This window comes from Bufo gargarizans, chromosome 2 (assembly GCF_014858855.1).
Source record: "Bufo gargarizans isolate SCDJY-AF-19 chromosome 2, ASM1485885v1, whole genome shotgun sequence".
Lineage (NCBI taxonomy): Eukaryota > Metazoa > Chordata > Amphibia > Anura > Bufonidae > Bufo > Bufo gargarizans.
This window is the reverse complement of record NC_058081.1, coordinates 453959707-453977466: the sequence shown is the minus strand read 5'-3', so window position 1 is coordinate 453977466 and position 17760 is coordinate 453959707. Positions and strand designations below refer to the sequence as shown.

General features: G+C 45.0%; 1 pseudogene; it reads right to left on the bottom strand.

The window, feature by feature from the left end:
* Nucleotides 1–1126: 1126 nt before the first annotated feature.
* LOC122926003 lies at nucleotides 1127–1742 on the bottom strand (annotated as a pseudogene).
* Nucleotides 1743–17760: the final 16018 nt, after the last annotated feature.

The following is a 17760-nucleotide window of genomic DNA, read 5'->3' as shown; positions in this document are numbered from 1 at the left end:
ACACTTACAAAACCTGCGCTTCTGTGCATGTGACATACTTGCAAACATATATACCATTTAATATGCTCAATGCGAGCATTAAGGGACGGGGAAGTGGCCGTGCTGCTGATGGTGCACGCAGAGACCGTGGCCCTGGGTGCGGTAAAACTGTGCCTGCTGCCAGAGCACAAGAAACAGTTTGCAGGGCGGCGAAGGACACCACTCTTGAAGTCATACCAGTGCGACCAGGTGGTCAGTTGGATTGCAGCAGATAATGCTTCCAGTCGGTTAAGCACCACCCTTTCTTCCACAAAGTCCAGTCTCAGTAGCCAAGAGTCTGGTCAACAGAATCCTCACCCTGATACTCCTTCCTCCCACCATGGAGAGTCTTTGCAAACAAGTAATCCCACACTCGGATATTCTGAGGAGCTATTTTCATCACCATTCCTTGATTTGGGCCTCTCGACAAGACTGTTTGAACAGGGACATGAGGAGATCTTGTGCACTGATTCCCAAACTCTTGAGCATCCACAGTCAGAAAAAGATGACGGTGTTTCATGAGGTAGATTAGGACGACGAGACACAGTTGCCAATAAGTCAATGGCAATTAGTGTCTCAAGAAGTTCATGATGAGGGTGAGACACAGTTGTCAATAAGTGAGTTTCTTTTTTTTTTTTTTTAAAGAGTTTTATAAACTACATAAAGAGTGGTTATAGTACAGAATGTTACAGAGCCAGATATCAGTAAATACAAAAGCAATGACAGCTGCATGACATCGGATTAACAAGATTCTGTAAAAGAAAGGTGTTTATCATCAGTTAGAGGTGCTCACTGTATGGTCCGTTATTTTATGCAAGGCCCGGGCGACTAGACGTGCAGTTGTCAGGAATGCTAACAAACTGGACAGCGATTTGTGTTTCGGCGTTACACAGGAGCAATCAGGAGAAAACGAGAAACAGCCAAGCACTCTGCACTGCAACACGCCACCTTAACAGCTAACCAGCAATACTCAACTGCTACACAACTGCGCCTTTTCGGAAGGCTGTTTGCTTGCTCCATGTACAATTCCAAGGGCTGTACATTTACTGTACTGTTATCATCCCAGACAGGTCCAGCAGGGTGGGTGCCTTTAAGATGACTCTCCAGTCTAAGTATATGGCTCTTCTTCTGGAGTTTTAGGGGGTGGAGTTGGTGATCTTGATCTGGATTTTGAGTTCTTTGGCGGAGGTGACGTCTTAGATCTAGACCTGGAGCGAGAGCGGGATCTGGACACAGTGGAAGACTTGGACTTTGATCTCTGGGTAGAGTGAGACTTAGAACTGGAGCGGGATCTGGTGCGGGACCGGGACTTGGAGCTACTGTAATGTGATCGGCTACGTGACTTTGATCGGCTCTTGCTTCTGGACTGACTGCGTCTTCTTCATCTTGGGTTCCTGCTGCTGTGGCCATAGTCTCCGTACCTCTGGGGTGGGGGGGCCTCAACGGCTGTGGTGGGAGTCAGGTGGGCGGCCGTAGCGCGCTATCTGCACCCGCAGCACCCGGCCGCCAAGCACGGCCCCGTCCATGCCGTTGATCGCGTCCTCGGCATCGCGCTTGTCGTGGAAGCGGATGAAGGCAAATCCACGGATTTCCTTGGTGCAGTGGTCTCGCGGGATGTAGACATCGCCCACCTGGCCGTACTTCTCAAAGACGCGGCGCAGGGTCTCCAGGGACGTGCGGTACATCAAGTTGTATACTTTGAGCGAAGTCATTCCCTCCGTCATTCCATCTGCCGTGGTAGCGGTTGGTAGTGCGCTTTCTAGGGTGAGAATAGTGTGCCGAGCACTGCTGCTGGCCTCTACGAACTCTCCACCTCAGGCGAGCGGCAAGACCTAAGTGAGGTTCTTGTTAGGTCAACAAGTCAGGAGGATGACCAGAGTGAGGAAATGGAAGAGGAGGTGGTGGACCATGAAATCACTGACCCAACCTGGGAAGGTGGCAAGCCGAGCGAGGACAGAAGTACAGAGGGGGAGGGATCCGCGGCACCGCAACAGGCTGGAGGAGGCAGTGCAGTGGCAAAATGGAGAAAGCGGGCCACACCAAACAGGCCCGCAACTATTCCCCAGAGCACCCCCTTGCAGCAATCTCCCTTGCCAAGTGGTAGCTGTTCCACAGTCCGACGCTTTTTTGAGGAAAGTGTGGACGATAAAAGAATTGTCATTTGCAACCTGTTCCGTACCAAAATGAGCAGGGGCGTGAACACTAGCAACCTCACCACTACCAGCATGATCCGTCACATGGCATCAAAGCACCCTAACACCTGGGCCCACAATCAGTGTCTGCGGGTCACACCACTGCCTCCTCTTCCCCTGTGTTATGTGCTGGCCAATCCCCTATCCAGGACGCAGGCCCGAATGCCTCCCTCCCTGCACCTGGACCTTCGCAAGCACTATCATCTAGCACATCCACTTCTGTGTCCCATTGCAGCTTACAGATGTCCATACCCCAGGCCTTTGAATGAAAGTGCAAATACCCAGCCACCCACCCATAGGCCATAGCGCTAAATCCGCACCTTTCCAAATTGCTGGCTCTGGAAATGTTACAATTTAGGTACAGGTGGTACGTCAGGTCAGATATGGCAAGAAGCACAAGGATCGGTTCCCGTCACAAATGCAGCTATGACAATAGCTACCCCAGGTATAGGAGTCAGCTCACAACAACAGGGCCAATCATTGCCTCCTGTATCATCTGGGTCTTTCTGTCCTCCATCTATGCCCCTACCATCTACAACAGTGCCCATGAACTTACCGTCTTTTTTAGGTCAAGGCCCATCTCTGAGGGACAGGGAGAAGTGGGCATACAATGCCAGAACATAGATGACCCGTTAAGGGTGATTAATCTTTCAAGCTTCTCCCTTAGACCTGAACACCTTAGGGTACTTAATAAGGGATTGTCTTTTACACCTACACCTTCCTTCCACTGTTTTGACTGGGTTAAGGATATAAACCTGTTTGCTAGAAGGCTTGCCCTCCATAAATTATACAATCAGCAATCTAGAGAGTGCCAACGGATACAGACCAATGAAAGACAGGCCCTAGCCATATTGGAATCATTGGACACTTTTGATGAAAATGCCCAAGATCTAGTTGAAGCACCCCTTTCAACATTAAAACCTCAATCTAAGTACACCCCCCCGTTCAGTCAGTATGGTAATATAGATACCTTCGTACAATTAGTAACAAGGGATTTAAAGACTTTGAGTACCAAAATACCCACCGCATATGCTAATCTTGCGGTGGATGAACAACGGGCCCTAGCAGAACTTAGTCAGAATGAAGAACTGATAATTAAACCTTCTGATAAGGGGGGGAACATTGTCCTAATGGACAAGCAGTACTACAAAAAGATGGTGGAAGATCTAGTTGAGCAGAATGATACCTATCAAAAGTTGGATAGTAATCCCACTGAGAGGTTCTTAGGAGAATTGAAGGTCATTTTGACCACAGCAAAGGCAAATAAACTGATCTCAAAAGATGAATATCAATATCTCTTGAAAACACATCCAACGACTGCCACTATATATGCGACTCCAAGGGTGCACAAACGGAGGCGACCAGTGCCGGGTAGACCAATAGTGTCCGGTAACAATAGTTTAACAGAGAACATCAGCCAATATGTGGATGGATTTATTGCTCCTTTTGTGCCCAGTTTGCCCTCATATATTAGGGACACTAAGGATGTGGTCACCAGGCTCCAGGACATTCAGGTCACCCCAGTAACTAAATTGGCCAGTCTCGACGTTGAGGCTTTGTATTCAAATATTAGGCATGATCTGGGGATTGAGGCAGTATCCACTTATCTTTCAACTAAGAGTATTCAGTTTTGTGCACATAATGAGTTTCTATTAACTCTCCTTCGGTTTTTACTCACACACAATTACTTTCTGTTTAACGGCCACTATTATTTACAAACTGTTGGGACCGCGATGGGAAGTAAATGTGCACCAAATTATGCTAATTTGTTCTTAGGGTGGTGGGAGGATACTATTGTTTTCACATCTGATTTATCTGATTTTACACAACACATATTATTTTGGGGTAGGTACATCGATGATGTACTGGTACTCTGGGAAGGCACTATTGAAAAATTTCACTGTTTTGTTTCAGCACTTAATTCTAATGCCATAGGTATGGCATTTACGTCAGAAATACATGAAAGCACTATTAATTTTTTGGATCTGAAATTAGTCCTGGATCCTGATGGCCACATTCGTTCAGAAGTCCATCGTAAGCCCACAGCGACGAACAGCCTATTAGAATGGAGCAGTTTTCACCCTAGGCCCCTCAGGAAAGGCATACCTGTCGGCCAATACATCAGGGCCCGCAGGAACTGTTCGGACGAAGCTACCTTTCAAAAAGAAAGTAAGATCCTATATGATCGGTTTCGAGCTAGGGGCTATCCTAAAAAGGTGTTACACCAAGCATATGCCAGGGCAAGCAATACCAGTAGGACAGAGCTCCTGACCACTCCACCCAAGGATTCCAGCAAACAGACAATCAGGTGCATTGGCACCTATGATGTTCAAAATAAAAGAGTATGTGGTATCCTTAGGAAGCACTGGCATGTTCTGTGGGCGGACAACGACCTGAGGGCAGTGATTACACAACATCCAAGTGTCACCTATCGGCGTGGCATAAATCTAAAAGACGCTTTAGTCCATAGTTTCTTTCGTCCGGTTCCACCTAAGACCACCTGGCTGAAATCAAATTTAGTAGGTACTTACCCGTGTGGTGACTGTATTTTCTGTCCGCTCGTCAGGAAGTGCCGGTCTTTTGTTAATCCTGTTGATAAAAGAGAGTATCAGATCAGACAATACATCAATTGTAAGACCACAGGTATTGTCTATGCCATTGAATGCCCTTGCTGTAAGATTTACGTTGGCAAAACATCCCAACAGTTCAGGAGAAGGATCTGTCAACACATTAGTAGTATCAATACCTCGGCAGATACCTCAATCTCCAGACATGTGAGAACCCATCATGGTGGTAATTATAGGACACTCAAATTTTGGGGTATCTGTAAAAAATCTTTGGGTGCAAGGAAAGGGGACCTGGACGTGCTTCTTCTACAAGAAGAAACCAGGTGGATATATCGCTTGGACAGTCGTAGCCCAAAGGGGCTTAATGAAGGCTTTGCATTTACTGCCTTCTTATAAATATGAGAGGAAAATTTATTATTTTGTGGTTATTTCACATGTAAATTCAGGAATGTTAGCTCCCATCGAGGTCTGAATCAGACGTTGAGACAGACTAGTATTTATGACATCAACATTGGATTGATATTTATATGGATTTAATATTTTATATCAGAGTTACAATATCTAATTTCAAACACGTATTCAATATTTGCGACAGGTCTGACATCATTGGGGTGGATAATACAGCCAGAACACTTTACAATTGATATCAGGAATATATAGGTGAGCAATAGTGTGATATAGGCAGGTTCAAATAGTACTTATAACCTTGCCTACTATAATCACATCACTGCCAGTGGTTTTCAATAAGATAACTGGTTTACTAATAATTTGTCTGCAACTAATGTATTGTCTGCAATTATCATAAGCCAAAATACAGTTATCTACTACCCCTTGGTAATGGTGTGAATGGTCTTGTCACCAATACTATGTGGGTATCTATTTGGGACAGCTTATGATCTGTGTCAGGCGTTTGAGTTTTTACCACTCATCCTATGCCAATGATTTACCATCTGTCTGTTGACGTATTCTCTAGCCCTCTCTTGCGAATAGGAGGGTTCTGAGTTGGTGCGCAGCCTGTTGCTGCGCAACTCATGCGCAGTCGTACGTGCGGCATCTTGCGGTCGCCGTTTCGTCTGCGCATGCGCCGTATTGATTGGTCACCAATGATGACGCAATTGGGTGGCGACGGCGGCCTCTCCAAGAAACAGTGTATGCGCCGCAGGGTCAGCGCACCAGCAATGACGCGGTCCTCCTGTGGTGACGGCGGCCTCCCTATGATACGGCGTCCAGCTTTAGTGTCGGATCTAGATTGGCTGAGGCTTTTACCTCCCCCATGAAGGATAGGTAGCTAATACCTGTCAATCAGTATGTCCACTACTTCAGGCTCCGTTGTTTGATGTCATCCATTGCTGCCCATTACCCCTGAGGAAGCCAGTGTAACTGGCGAAACATGTCGGGGGGCAGAGTTAGGTTTTAATGTGCGGTCACCTCTCTACTGTGTAGCTTCCATGAGTAGTCCGGATGGATTACAGGCTCACCATAGATAGTAGTTGGTAGCTTTAGGAGAAATAATAGTGTCATCCACGTTTGGATTAATAGGCAGGAGATAGACAGCATCTATATCTGCCTGGGTGTGCTGATGGTACAGGGCGCACACCAGTACACATATGTAGCAGATGTGCAAGTAAGGCAAATAGATCTTACTGCAGTTATAAAGTGTTAACGTGGGAGGGCAATTAAGTCCCCCTCACGTATTCAGGGGTAGGGATTGTGCACGTTCCCCCCCTCCTCCTGTCTTCACCTTTTTCTTTTTTCTTTTTCCCTTTCTCCTAAGTTACTAAGCCAATGTCAACAACAGTGGTTTGGTGGCTGTGGTTTTAATATCCTATTTACTTTTTTGTTTCAATGGTCGGTACCATAACGTTCTATGTCCTTATTTAGGTTTTAACGCATATCGAATAAAAGTGATATATTAATTTGACTTGGGCCAAGATAGGTTTATTTGCCTACTTAGGCATCTGTAAATAAAGTGTTTAATTAACCTTGTCCTAGTCTGGTCCTATAGCTATATAATTTAGGCTTGTGAACACTGAGGCTTTCCGTAGCCTTATGGCAGTTGCCGTCCCTCGTTACCCAGTAACCAGCCGCCACTGCTGTCCCCGCCTTACACCAGCATACGTCCGGTAACATCAGCCGTTCCCTGATCAACGCATGTGTTAACGACTGACATATGGACAAGTGCTTTTGGCCAGGGACTCTACATTTCCCTGATGGAAAGCTGGGTGAACGCTGTGGAGGCTGGGAGCGAGTCGTACCCTGGAATGGCACAGGTGCTACAGACGCCAAGGATTGCAGGCCCTACTTCCATAAGGATTTCTGCCACCACCTACATTAGTGGCTGCAACCCCCCTTCTCCTCCTCCACTTCCACCTCTGAATTCTCATCTTGCAGCACCAGTCAGCCATCAGTCAGTAGCTGGAAGCAATGTAGCACTGCAGTGGGGAAGTGGCAACAGGCTGTGCTGAAACTTATTTGCTTAGGTGACAAACAGCACACCGCCGCAGAGCTGTGGCAGGGTATAAGGGACCAGACTGAGCTGTGGCTCTCACCACTCAATCTAGAACCAGGCATGGTTGTGTCTGATAATGGCCGTAACTTGGTGGCGGCTGTGGAGCTCGGCAAGCTCACACACATACCATGCCTAGCCCACGTGTTCAACTTAGTGTTTCAGCAGTTTCTCAAAACACTGATTACTGGTTGTTCACCCTTCTTGACCCCTGCTACAAAGAGAACTGTCTCCAAGGCCTGGGACAGTTTCATGAAACCCCGCCAGCACCCTCACCCTGATGCGTGGCCTAGTATCACAAGGAGAGAAAAGCTTTTGAAGATGGTGAAGGAGTACGTAGCGTCCTCAGTGATCCCTCTGTGCCTTACAACTATTGGGTGTCCAAGCTGGACATGTGGCATGAGCTGGCGTTCTACGCCTTGGAGGTGCTGGCCTGCCCTGCCACCAGCGTTTTGTCAGAGCAGGTATTTAGTGCTGCTGGGGGCATAATAACTGATAAGCGCATCCGCCTATCAACTGAAAATGCTGACAGGTTGACTGTTATCAAAATGAACAAGGCCTGGGTTGCCCCTGACTTCTCTACTCCACCAGAGGAAAGTGGCTGAACATAAAGGCACTTTAAATGTAGCTTTAATGGTGTATTGAATATTCCAACACAAAAAAGGGTATATGGCTCAATCTCCCTTTTCTTGTCCTCCTCCTCCTCCATCATATCAACATGCTTATTAGGCTGCCCTCGCTCCTAATGTTTGAGGGTCAGCACGGCAGCGGACCTTCACACCCAATGTTTTAGAGGGTCATCAGCAGCCCCTCGCCTATAATGTTTTAGATGGTCATCTCAGCAGCAGACCCTCCCCCTAATGTTTTCGATGGTCAGATCAGCAGCAGGCCCTCGCCCCTAATGTTTTAGAGGGTCAGCTCAGCAGCAGGCCCTCGCCCCTAATGTTTTAGATGGTCAGATCAGCAGCATGCCCTCACCCCTAATGTTTTAGAGGGTCACCAGCAGGCCCTTGCTCCTAATGTTTTTGAGGGTCACCAGCAGGCCATCAATCATAATTTTTCAAGGGTGTGTATGATGCCCTCATTTATGTGTAATAAAGGGTGTATTGGAGTGTCGCTTCTTTGTAATTTTTGGCAGCCCTTTCACTTAGTGCATAGGCTTTATGAGTGTAGGAATCCCACTACCTGAACAATTGTACCACAATGTGGATGAGGCCCTCCTTTATGTGATATACAGGTTGTATTGGAGTGCCTCTTCCTTGTAATTTTGGCAGCACTTGCACTTTATATACAAGTAAATATACAGGAAGAATGTTTCCTAACAATTTTTTGGTTTTGTGCGCATTATTGCCAGTCTGTAAAAGTGGCCTACTATTCAGACAACTTCATTCCCAGCAGTGACCTGGGAGTCCAAGATGCATTCAGACATCCTTCGCATGCCGTTCCCGAACCATTTTAGTGGTGTTTCCATCAATTTCTGACCCTTTCCTGTGAACCAGACACACTTCCCTCTTCAGAGCAAGGGGCGCCTGGTTTAATGCTCTGGTACTCCCATTGACTTCCATTGTGCTCAGGTGCTCTGTACAGCACCCGAGCATCCCAAACTGTTCACTCAAGCACCAGAGCACCACTACTTTGCACCTGTACTGTGTTTAGAGCAGCACCTGGTTTTGGCTCAAAATCAGGACACAATACGTACCTCAGCTGCTACCGCACCTCATTATACACACCTCAGCTGCTGCAACACCTCATTATGCACAGCTCAGCTTCTGTCATACCTTGTAATTAGAGATGAGCGAATTTCTCAAAAAGTCGATTCGGTCGGTTGGCCGAATTTTCCAAAAAGATTTGTTTATTTGTGGCGAATCGCTTTAAAAAACAGCAATTGCCTGGCAGAATAGAGCCTGTATAGTGGTATAGAACACTGTGCATTGCTGTAACATGCATAGGGAGTCTGCTGTGGTAGTGAAACAATACTGTGAGTCAGTATGACACGCAGATGATAGGCGTCGCTTTTAGAATCACTGCACACTTCACTTATTTGGGCAGTTATGGGGCCAAAACTGTCCAAATAACTCGTGTGAATTCAGCCTTACAGGTTGATGTTAGCGCCAGGTATAAAGAACCTTGCAGAGGACCAAGATCCTACTTTTACACTTTCGTCAGCTGCACATCACTGATGTCCTCCTCAATGGTCTCTGACCCTGGAGCCTGACCGCTCGCAACACCAGCTCCCACGCCACTCTCCTCATCACTACTTGCCTGCCTACCAGAGGAAGCAGCAGATGTCTCCTCCGGATCTTGGCTGGGCAGTAGATGCTGACTGTCCTTTAGTAGCTTGTCCTCGCTGTATAGTGGAGCTGAGCCCACAGCATATACTACTTCTCTGGGTGAGGGAACAGGAAAGGACAGAGGCAGGTTGAGGACAGATGAGGGCACAGGGCCTACTCCCGGGCCATGCCAACTAAAGGTTGTGTCTGATGAACCCACCGACTCTTGGCTGGGGGTGTTTGATGACACTTGCGAAGAAGTCAAAGATCGAGTCAACCATTTAAGAACCGCTGGGTTGCTGGTCAAGACACGACCACTAGCTGACACTGAGAGCTCATGCCTCTTAAAGTGACCCCTGCTGCCACGCCCCCTTACTCTGCTACGATCTTTGCCCCTCCCCTGTGCAGGGCCTGTCACTTCTATCTCTGACATACTGTTAGATCAAATAAGTAAAAAAAAAAGGAAATTAATACACGCCAAAAAGGGGTGTAATTTTCTCACTTCACCACACAGCGGATAATAAGCCTTTCCCCCCCCTACTAATACATGCCAAAAAGGGCTTTAATTTTCTCACTTCACCACACAACAGCTAATAAGCCCCTTTTTTTCCCCCACTAATACACGCCAAAAAAAGGCTTTAGAACATATAACTGCGGCCGTGAATGGCAAATAAAGTGTTTTTTTCTCACTAATACACGCCAAAAAGGGCTGTAATTTTCCGAATTCACCACACAACGGCTAATAAGCCCTTTTTCTTTTTCCTCACTATTACACTCCAAAGGGCTTTATAACAGATAACCACGGCTGCAAATGGCAAATTAGATTTTTTTTTGCCACTAATACATGCCAAAAAGGGCTGTAATTTTCTCACTTCACCACACAATGGCTAATAAGCCCCTTTTTTCCCCCCACTCATACACAACAAAAAAAGGCTTTAGAACATATAACCGAGCCCGTGAATGGCAAATAATACTTTTTTTGCCACTAATACACACCAAAAAGGCTGTAATTTTTCCACTTCACCACACAATGGCTAATAAGCCCTTTTTCTTTTCCCCCACTGATACACGCCAAAATAAGGCTTTAGAACATATAACAGCTGCCGTGAACTGCAAATAATGTTTTTTTTGCCACTAATACAAGCCAAAAAGGCTGTCATTTTCTCATTTCACCACACAATGGCTAATAAGCCCCTTTTTTCCCCCCACTAATACATGACAAAAAAAGACTTTAGAACATATAACTGTGGCCGTGAATGGCAAATACTTTTTTTTTTGCCATTAATACACGCCAAGAAGGGCTGTAATTTTCCCACTTCACCACACAACGACTAATAAGCCCTTTTTCTTTTTCCCCACTAATACACACCAAAAGGCTTTATAACAGATAAACGCGGCTGTAAATGGCAAATGAGATTTTTTTTGCCACTAATTCATCCCAAAAAGGGTTGTAAATTTTTCACTTCACCACACAATGGCTAATAAGCCCCTTTTTTCCCCCCACTAATACAAGACAAAAAAAGGCTTTCGAACATATATATATATATAACTGCACCACACAAGGGCTAATAAGACCCCAATAAGAAGAATTATTTGCTGGAATTACAGAGGTATTGCAAAGCTGAAGTGAGCAGCAGTATAATGGCAATTTGGATCCGCAGTCAGAGCAGCAAGGTGTAATAGGATTGGTTTATTACCCAGGCTGTAAACACCCCTATTCAAGGGCGTAACGATTGCAGTTGCAGAGGGTGCGACCGCGACCGTGCCCAGCAGGGGGAGGGGGCCCACTGCGCTCACATGTAATGGGAGCGCTCTGACAGGGCCAGGCATGAAGTACAATGACAATGCCAGGCCCTGTCAGAGCGCTCTTCGAACATGTATATTATGCGTTGCTCAGTGGTGCAGTTATCTTCTCTAAAGCCTTTTGTGGCATGTATTAGTGGGAAAAAAGGGCTTATTAGCCATTGTATGGTGAAGTAAGAAAATTGCAGACCTTTTGGGGTGTTAAAATGTCCTTTTTATTTTTTTTATTTTATCTAACAGTATGTCAGATAGAGAAGTGCCAGGCCCTGCACAGGGGAGTGGTAGAGGTGTAAATATTTCTGGCACAAGCAGAGGTCGCAGCAGAGTAAGGGGCCATGGCAGCAGGGGTCACTTCGAGAGGCTTGAGCTCCCAGTGTCAGCAAGCGGTTGTGTCGTGACCAGCAACCCCTCGGTTCTTGAGTAGTTAACTCGATCTTCGACTTCGTCACAAGTGACATCAGACACCCCCAGCCAAGAGTCAGTGGGTTCGTCAGACACAACCGTTAGTTGGCATGTCCCGGGAGCAGGCCCTGTGCCCTCACCTGTCATCAACCTGCCTCTGTCCTTTTCTGTTCCCAGACTCAGAGAAGTATTGTATGCTGTGGGCTCAGCTCCACTATACAGTGAGGACGAGCTACTAGAAGACCTCCACTGGGCAGGCAAGTTGTGATGAAGAGAGTGGCATGGGAGCTGGTGATGCGAGCGGTCAGGCTCCTGACCCAGAGACGGTTGAGGGGGACATCAGTGACGTGATGATGATGATGAAGCTGATCGCACTTGGGAGCTGGGTGGCGAAGGGGCTTAATTTTTTTTTCTTTATTTAGTAATGTAATATCATAAAGTCCGGTGTCTTTGTGATAAATCTGCAGTGTTGGAACCCCCTGTGCCTTCTACACACTTTCAAAATAATCCTTCGGCGGGGAGAATAGATGCCGGATGACCAGGATGCTCCATGTTCTTCCCAGGAGCTTCTGTCTGGAGCAGCGGTTCATTTCTGAGATGTCCGTATAGTGCGGGGGGAATCAGAAGATCCCCTCCATCTTCATGCACCACAGGATGTCCTCCTTCCCATATATAATGACCAGGAACTCGTGATTTTTTTTCAATTTTGATGAACTTTGCGACTCTTTCGGGCTTCAAGCAATCTTGAAGCTTTGTCTGCTCATTGTCTGTAGCTACTAGAGGTCTGTTCATGCCAGGCAGGTTCCCCCAGAAGTATCTGGCTAGGTGAGCAGCTGAAACCGCACTTGCATCAATCTTGACAGGATTCGTCTCCAGGTAGAGAGAAATTGTTTTTGGGAATGCTTTCTCAATCGCAACCACGTTCTCGAAAAACCAGAAGACTGTCCGATTCTCTCCTGTCTTAGGCAACACTTTATTGAGTAATCATGGAAAGTAAAAAAAAGTTGTCCACTGCCACCATAAAGTCCTTTCTGGTGCGGGTTAACCACAGATAAGCCATTACAAGGACTGCCGTCAATTATCAGATCAAATTGTCCCCATTCTCCAATCTGTTACATTACATTTAAAATATAAAATTGAGCCAAAACTTTATATAAATTTTAAGAAACCAAACTTAAATTCACAATATATTAACCCAATCTTCAAGGGGAAATTCTCTGACAATCAATTTGCCAAGCCTTTTGTCCTGGAGGATGTGTATTATTAAATCGTCTTTTAAGCAAAACCTTATAAAGTAAAAAAAAAATATTAACCTTCCGTCCCGTATTCCTTATAGATGAATAGACGAAGCAGCGAGATCAAGAAAATGATTGCACAGAGCATGGGGGAGGAGGGGTCAAATATGGAGGCAGAGGTGGACCAGAAGCAACAAATATTCAATATTTCAAACTTTAAACCTGTAACCGGGTCCCAGCCGACGCCAAAGATCCAAGTAGGGGGGCGGCAGGAAGCAGCGGAGACCGAAACATCAGAAGGAGGGCGACTGCCCCATCTGCGAGCAAGGTAGCAAGCAGACACCGCCAGACAAGGCGGACAAATGCAGGGGATCCACCGAGAGTCTGGTCCAGCAGAATGCAAAGGGCCCAGGGGTGGGAACGTCCCGTGGTTGACATAGAGAGGCTTGTGTCTTGCATAGTGCGGCAGGATAGAACGGTCAGAGGGAGGACCGATGTAGCAAACCTACATCATCACAACTTCACCCCCTCTGATGAAGGGGCTTCATTATCAGGAGAAGAGGGTGGCAGCCTGCCTGTGAGGCAGCGGCGGAGCAAGCAAGTCGCTAGCATGGCCTGGAGTCAGCAGGGTGGCAGCAGTGGGAGGTCGGTAGCCAAACATGCCCGGGGTAGACAACCCGCTTCGCAGGAGCCTACCTGCCTGGGAAGTAGCGGTGCACAGGTTCACGGAGGCAGCGGCGGTAGCAGTCAGTGCATAGTGTTGAGGGTAAAATCAAAAGTTTTTTGTTAACCGGCCAGAGGAGGTGAACATGGCCATATGTAAAATCTGTGGGCAGAAAGTGAAGCATGGCCAGGGTGCCAATGTTGGCATCAAGGCCCTGTGTCAACATATGCAGCGTCACCATAAAGTGGCCTGGGATAACAGTGGCTCCGATGTGGTGGTCCAGCCTGCCACAGCAACTGCTGCATCACCCAGTGGCACGCAGTCTATTTCAGGCAGTCAAGGCTCCACCACCTCAGCCGAAGGGAGCTGTCTGTCCTTCCCTTCTGCACCTTATTTGCTCCACAGACAGGATCCGTTTTTTAGGGGTTAATTTTCTGACGGATCAGAGGTAGGGCAAAATAATCAGTGACGTCAACACAAACTTACTGCTGACACCCTCTTCACTCTGTCATCTGCATGTCATACGGACTCACAGTATTATTTCACTACCAAGACACCCTATGCAAGGCACAGTGTTCTACACCACTATAAAGGTTCTCTGCAGCCAAGAAATAGCCATTTTTTTACGTAATTTGTCGCGAATAAATTTGGATCAAATCAAATTTTTAAAAAATTTGGTGAACCGGCAAATCAAATTTTTTAAAAAAATTCTCTCATCTCTATCTCAATGTGAGAACCCTGTCTAAGTTATTCTCTCCATTATCATTATGGAAAGGTGTATAGAATGTGGATTCATAAATATCTAAATAATAAAATAAGTGTATGATGGCACACTCACATCTGGTGTTGCACGGAACAATATAGATATAGACTGATTGTAAAAGGGTAAGAAAATAATTTTATTTCTAGGATAGTTTAACATCATAAAAATAGATATACTTAAAATAATTATTAAGAACGTGGAGGCCTCCTTTGGTTATATACAGTAAATATCAATGCACTTATTGTTAGTGCTAAGTAACCGGATATCTTAAAGTACTGAAAGTACTCAAACACTCGCTACGCAGACACTATTAGGTTTTTGTTATAAATCTTACGGGAAGAAAGTTAGGATTTCACAAATCTACACTAGATTTTAGAAGATTTACAGGGTAAGGCTTTGGTGTGTACGGAAGGAGGTAGTACATACTTGTCTGGGGTTCTTTTTTTTTTCTTATAGGTCAGCATTGACCGGCAAGTTAAATTAGTATGTCAGAATTCTATTAGTAGGTATACCATGAAGACCATATATATATTTGAGGCTAAATCTGTATAGGTATCATGTACCTCCTTTCCTATTTGTATTTGTATATTCTGTTGTTTTTGGAAAAAATTAATAAAGAAAAAGTTAAATAATAAAAAATAAAAAAAGTACTGAAAGTGCTGTGTGTGAACTGAGTACACAGGGGAATAGTGTGCACTGAGTGTACAAGAGATATTGGTTCAGTGGTGTATAAATAGTAACATAGTAACATAGTACATAAGGCCGAAAAAAAACATTTGTCCATCCAGTTCGGCCTGTTATCCTGCAAGTTGATCCAGAGGAAGGCAAAAAAAAAAACTGTGAGGTAGAAGCCAATTTTCCCCACTTTAGGGGAATAAAAAATTCTTTCCCAAATCCAATCAGACTAACTCCCTGGATCAACAACCCCTCTCTAGTAGCTATAGCCTGTAATATTATTACGCTCCAGAAATACATCCAGGCCCCTCTTGAATTGCTTTATTGTACTCACCATCACCACCTCCTCAGGCAGAGAGTTCCATAGTCTCACTACTCTTACCGTAAAGAATCCTCTTTGTATACAAACCTTCTTTTCTCCAGACGCAGAGGATGTCCCCTTGTCACAGTCACAGTCCTGGGGATAAATAGATGATGGGATAGATCTCTGTACTGACCCCTGATATATTTATACATATTAATTGATTCTCCCCTCAGTCGTCTTTTTTCTAAAGTGAATAACCCTAATGTTGATAATCTTTCGGGGTACTGTAGTTGCCCCATTCCAGTTATTACTTTAGTTGCCCTCCTCTGGACCCTCTCCAGCTCTGTCTCCCTTGTTTACAGGAGCCCAGAACTGTACACAGTACTCCATGTGTGGTCTGACTAGCGATTTGTAAAGTGGTAGGACTATGTTCTTATCACGGGCATCTATGCCCCTTCTGATGCAACCCATTATCTTATTGGCCTTGGCAGCAGCTGCCTGACACTGGTTTTTGCAGCTTAGTTTGCTGTTTATTAAAATTCCTAGATCCTTTTCCATGTCAGTTTTACCGAGTGTTTTACCATTTAGTATGTACGGGTGACTTGCATTATTCCTTCCCATGTGCATAACTTTACATTTGTCAGTGTTAAACCTCATCTGCCACTTATCTGCCCAAGCCTCCAATCTATCCAGATCCCTCTGTAGTAGTATACTATCCTTTTCAGTGTAAATTACTTTACACAGTTTAGTGTCATCTACGAAAAATTGATACTTTACTATGCAAGCCTTCTACAAGATCATTAATATATTAGAGAATAGGGCCCAATACTGACCCCTGAGGTACCCCACTAGTTACAGTGACCCAATCTGAGTGTGTACCGTTAATAACCACCCTCTGTTTTCTATCATTGAGCCAGTTACTTACCCACATACAGACGTTTTCTCCCAGTCCGAGCATTCTCATTTTATATACTAACCTTTTGTGTGGTACAGTGTCAAATGCTTTGGAGAAGTCCAGATATACGACATCCATTGATTCGCCGCTGTCAAGTCTAGAACTTACCTCCTCATAGAAACTGATTAAATTAGTTTGGCATGACCGATCCCTCACAAAGCCATGCTGATATGGCGTTATTTGCTTAGTTCCGTTGAGATGCTCAAAGATAGCATCTCTCAGAAAACCTTCAAACAGTTTACCCACAACAGATGTTAAACTTACCGGCCTATAGTTTCCAGGCTCTGTTTTTTTACCCTTTTTGAATATTGGCACCACATTTGCCATGCGCCAATCCTGTGGGACATTCCCTGTCAGTATACAGTCCGCAAATATCAGAAATAAGGGTCTGGCTATGACATTACTTAATTCCCTTAGGATACGGGGGTGTATGCCATCCGGTCCTGGATTTGTCTATTTTAATCTTTTTAAGTCGCTGAGGTACTTCTTCCTGGGTCAGACAGGACACTTTTAATGGGGAATAAATTTGTTACATTCTGCATGTCATCTGACAGTTTATTTTCCTCAGTGAATACATTGGAGAAAAAAATATTTAACAGCTTTGCTTTCTCCTCGTCGCTCTCTGCGACTGCCCCCTAGTTTGGCTGCTTTTATTTGTTTCTTACATATTCTATTTTTTTCCTTATAGTTTTTTTAGTGCTTCCGTGCTACACTCCTGTGATTTTATGCTTTCTTTTTGTCATTTATTGCTTTATTTACAGTTCAATTTATCCACATTGGTTTCTTTTTGTTCCTTAACCTTTTATTCCCATACGGTATGTACCTCTCACAATGAGATTTTGGGATGTTTTTAAAGATATCCCATTTTGTGGCTGTATTTTTATTTTCGAGGACTTTGTCCCAGTTAGTTAGGACTATGTCCTCTCTTAGTTGGCAAAATGTAGCTTTTTTGAAGTTTGGTATTTTTGTTCCTCCCTGTAGAAACGCTCTTTTGAATGATAATTGGAAGGTTATTACTTTATGGTCTCTATTTCCCAGGTGTCCCCCAACCTGCACGTCTGTTGTTCTGTCAGGCCTATTGGTTAATACTAAGTCCAGTATGGCCGTCCCTCTAGTTGGGTCCTGAATAAGTTAGCTAATTGCCAAAAACCTGTTTCCCTTATGAGATATACAAGTTTCAGTTTCCCAGTCTATATCTGGGTAGTTGAAGTCCCCCATAATAACCACCTCATTTTGATTTGCCACCTCGTCTATCTCGTTTAGTAGTAGATTTTCTTTGGACTCTGGTATATTTGGTGGTTTTTAGTAAACTCCGATTAGTAATTTATTGTTGTTTTTAGCTCCATGTATCTCTACCCACACTGACTCCACATGTTCATGTCCCTCACTTATATCTTCACGGAGTG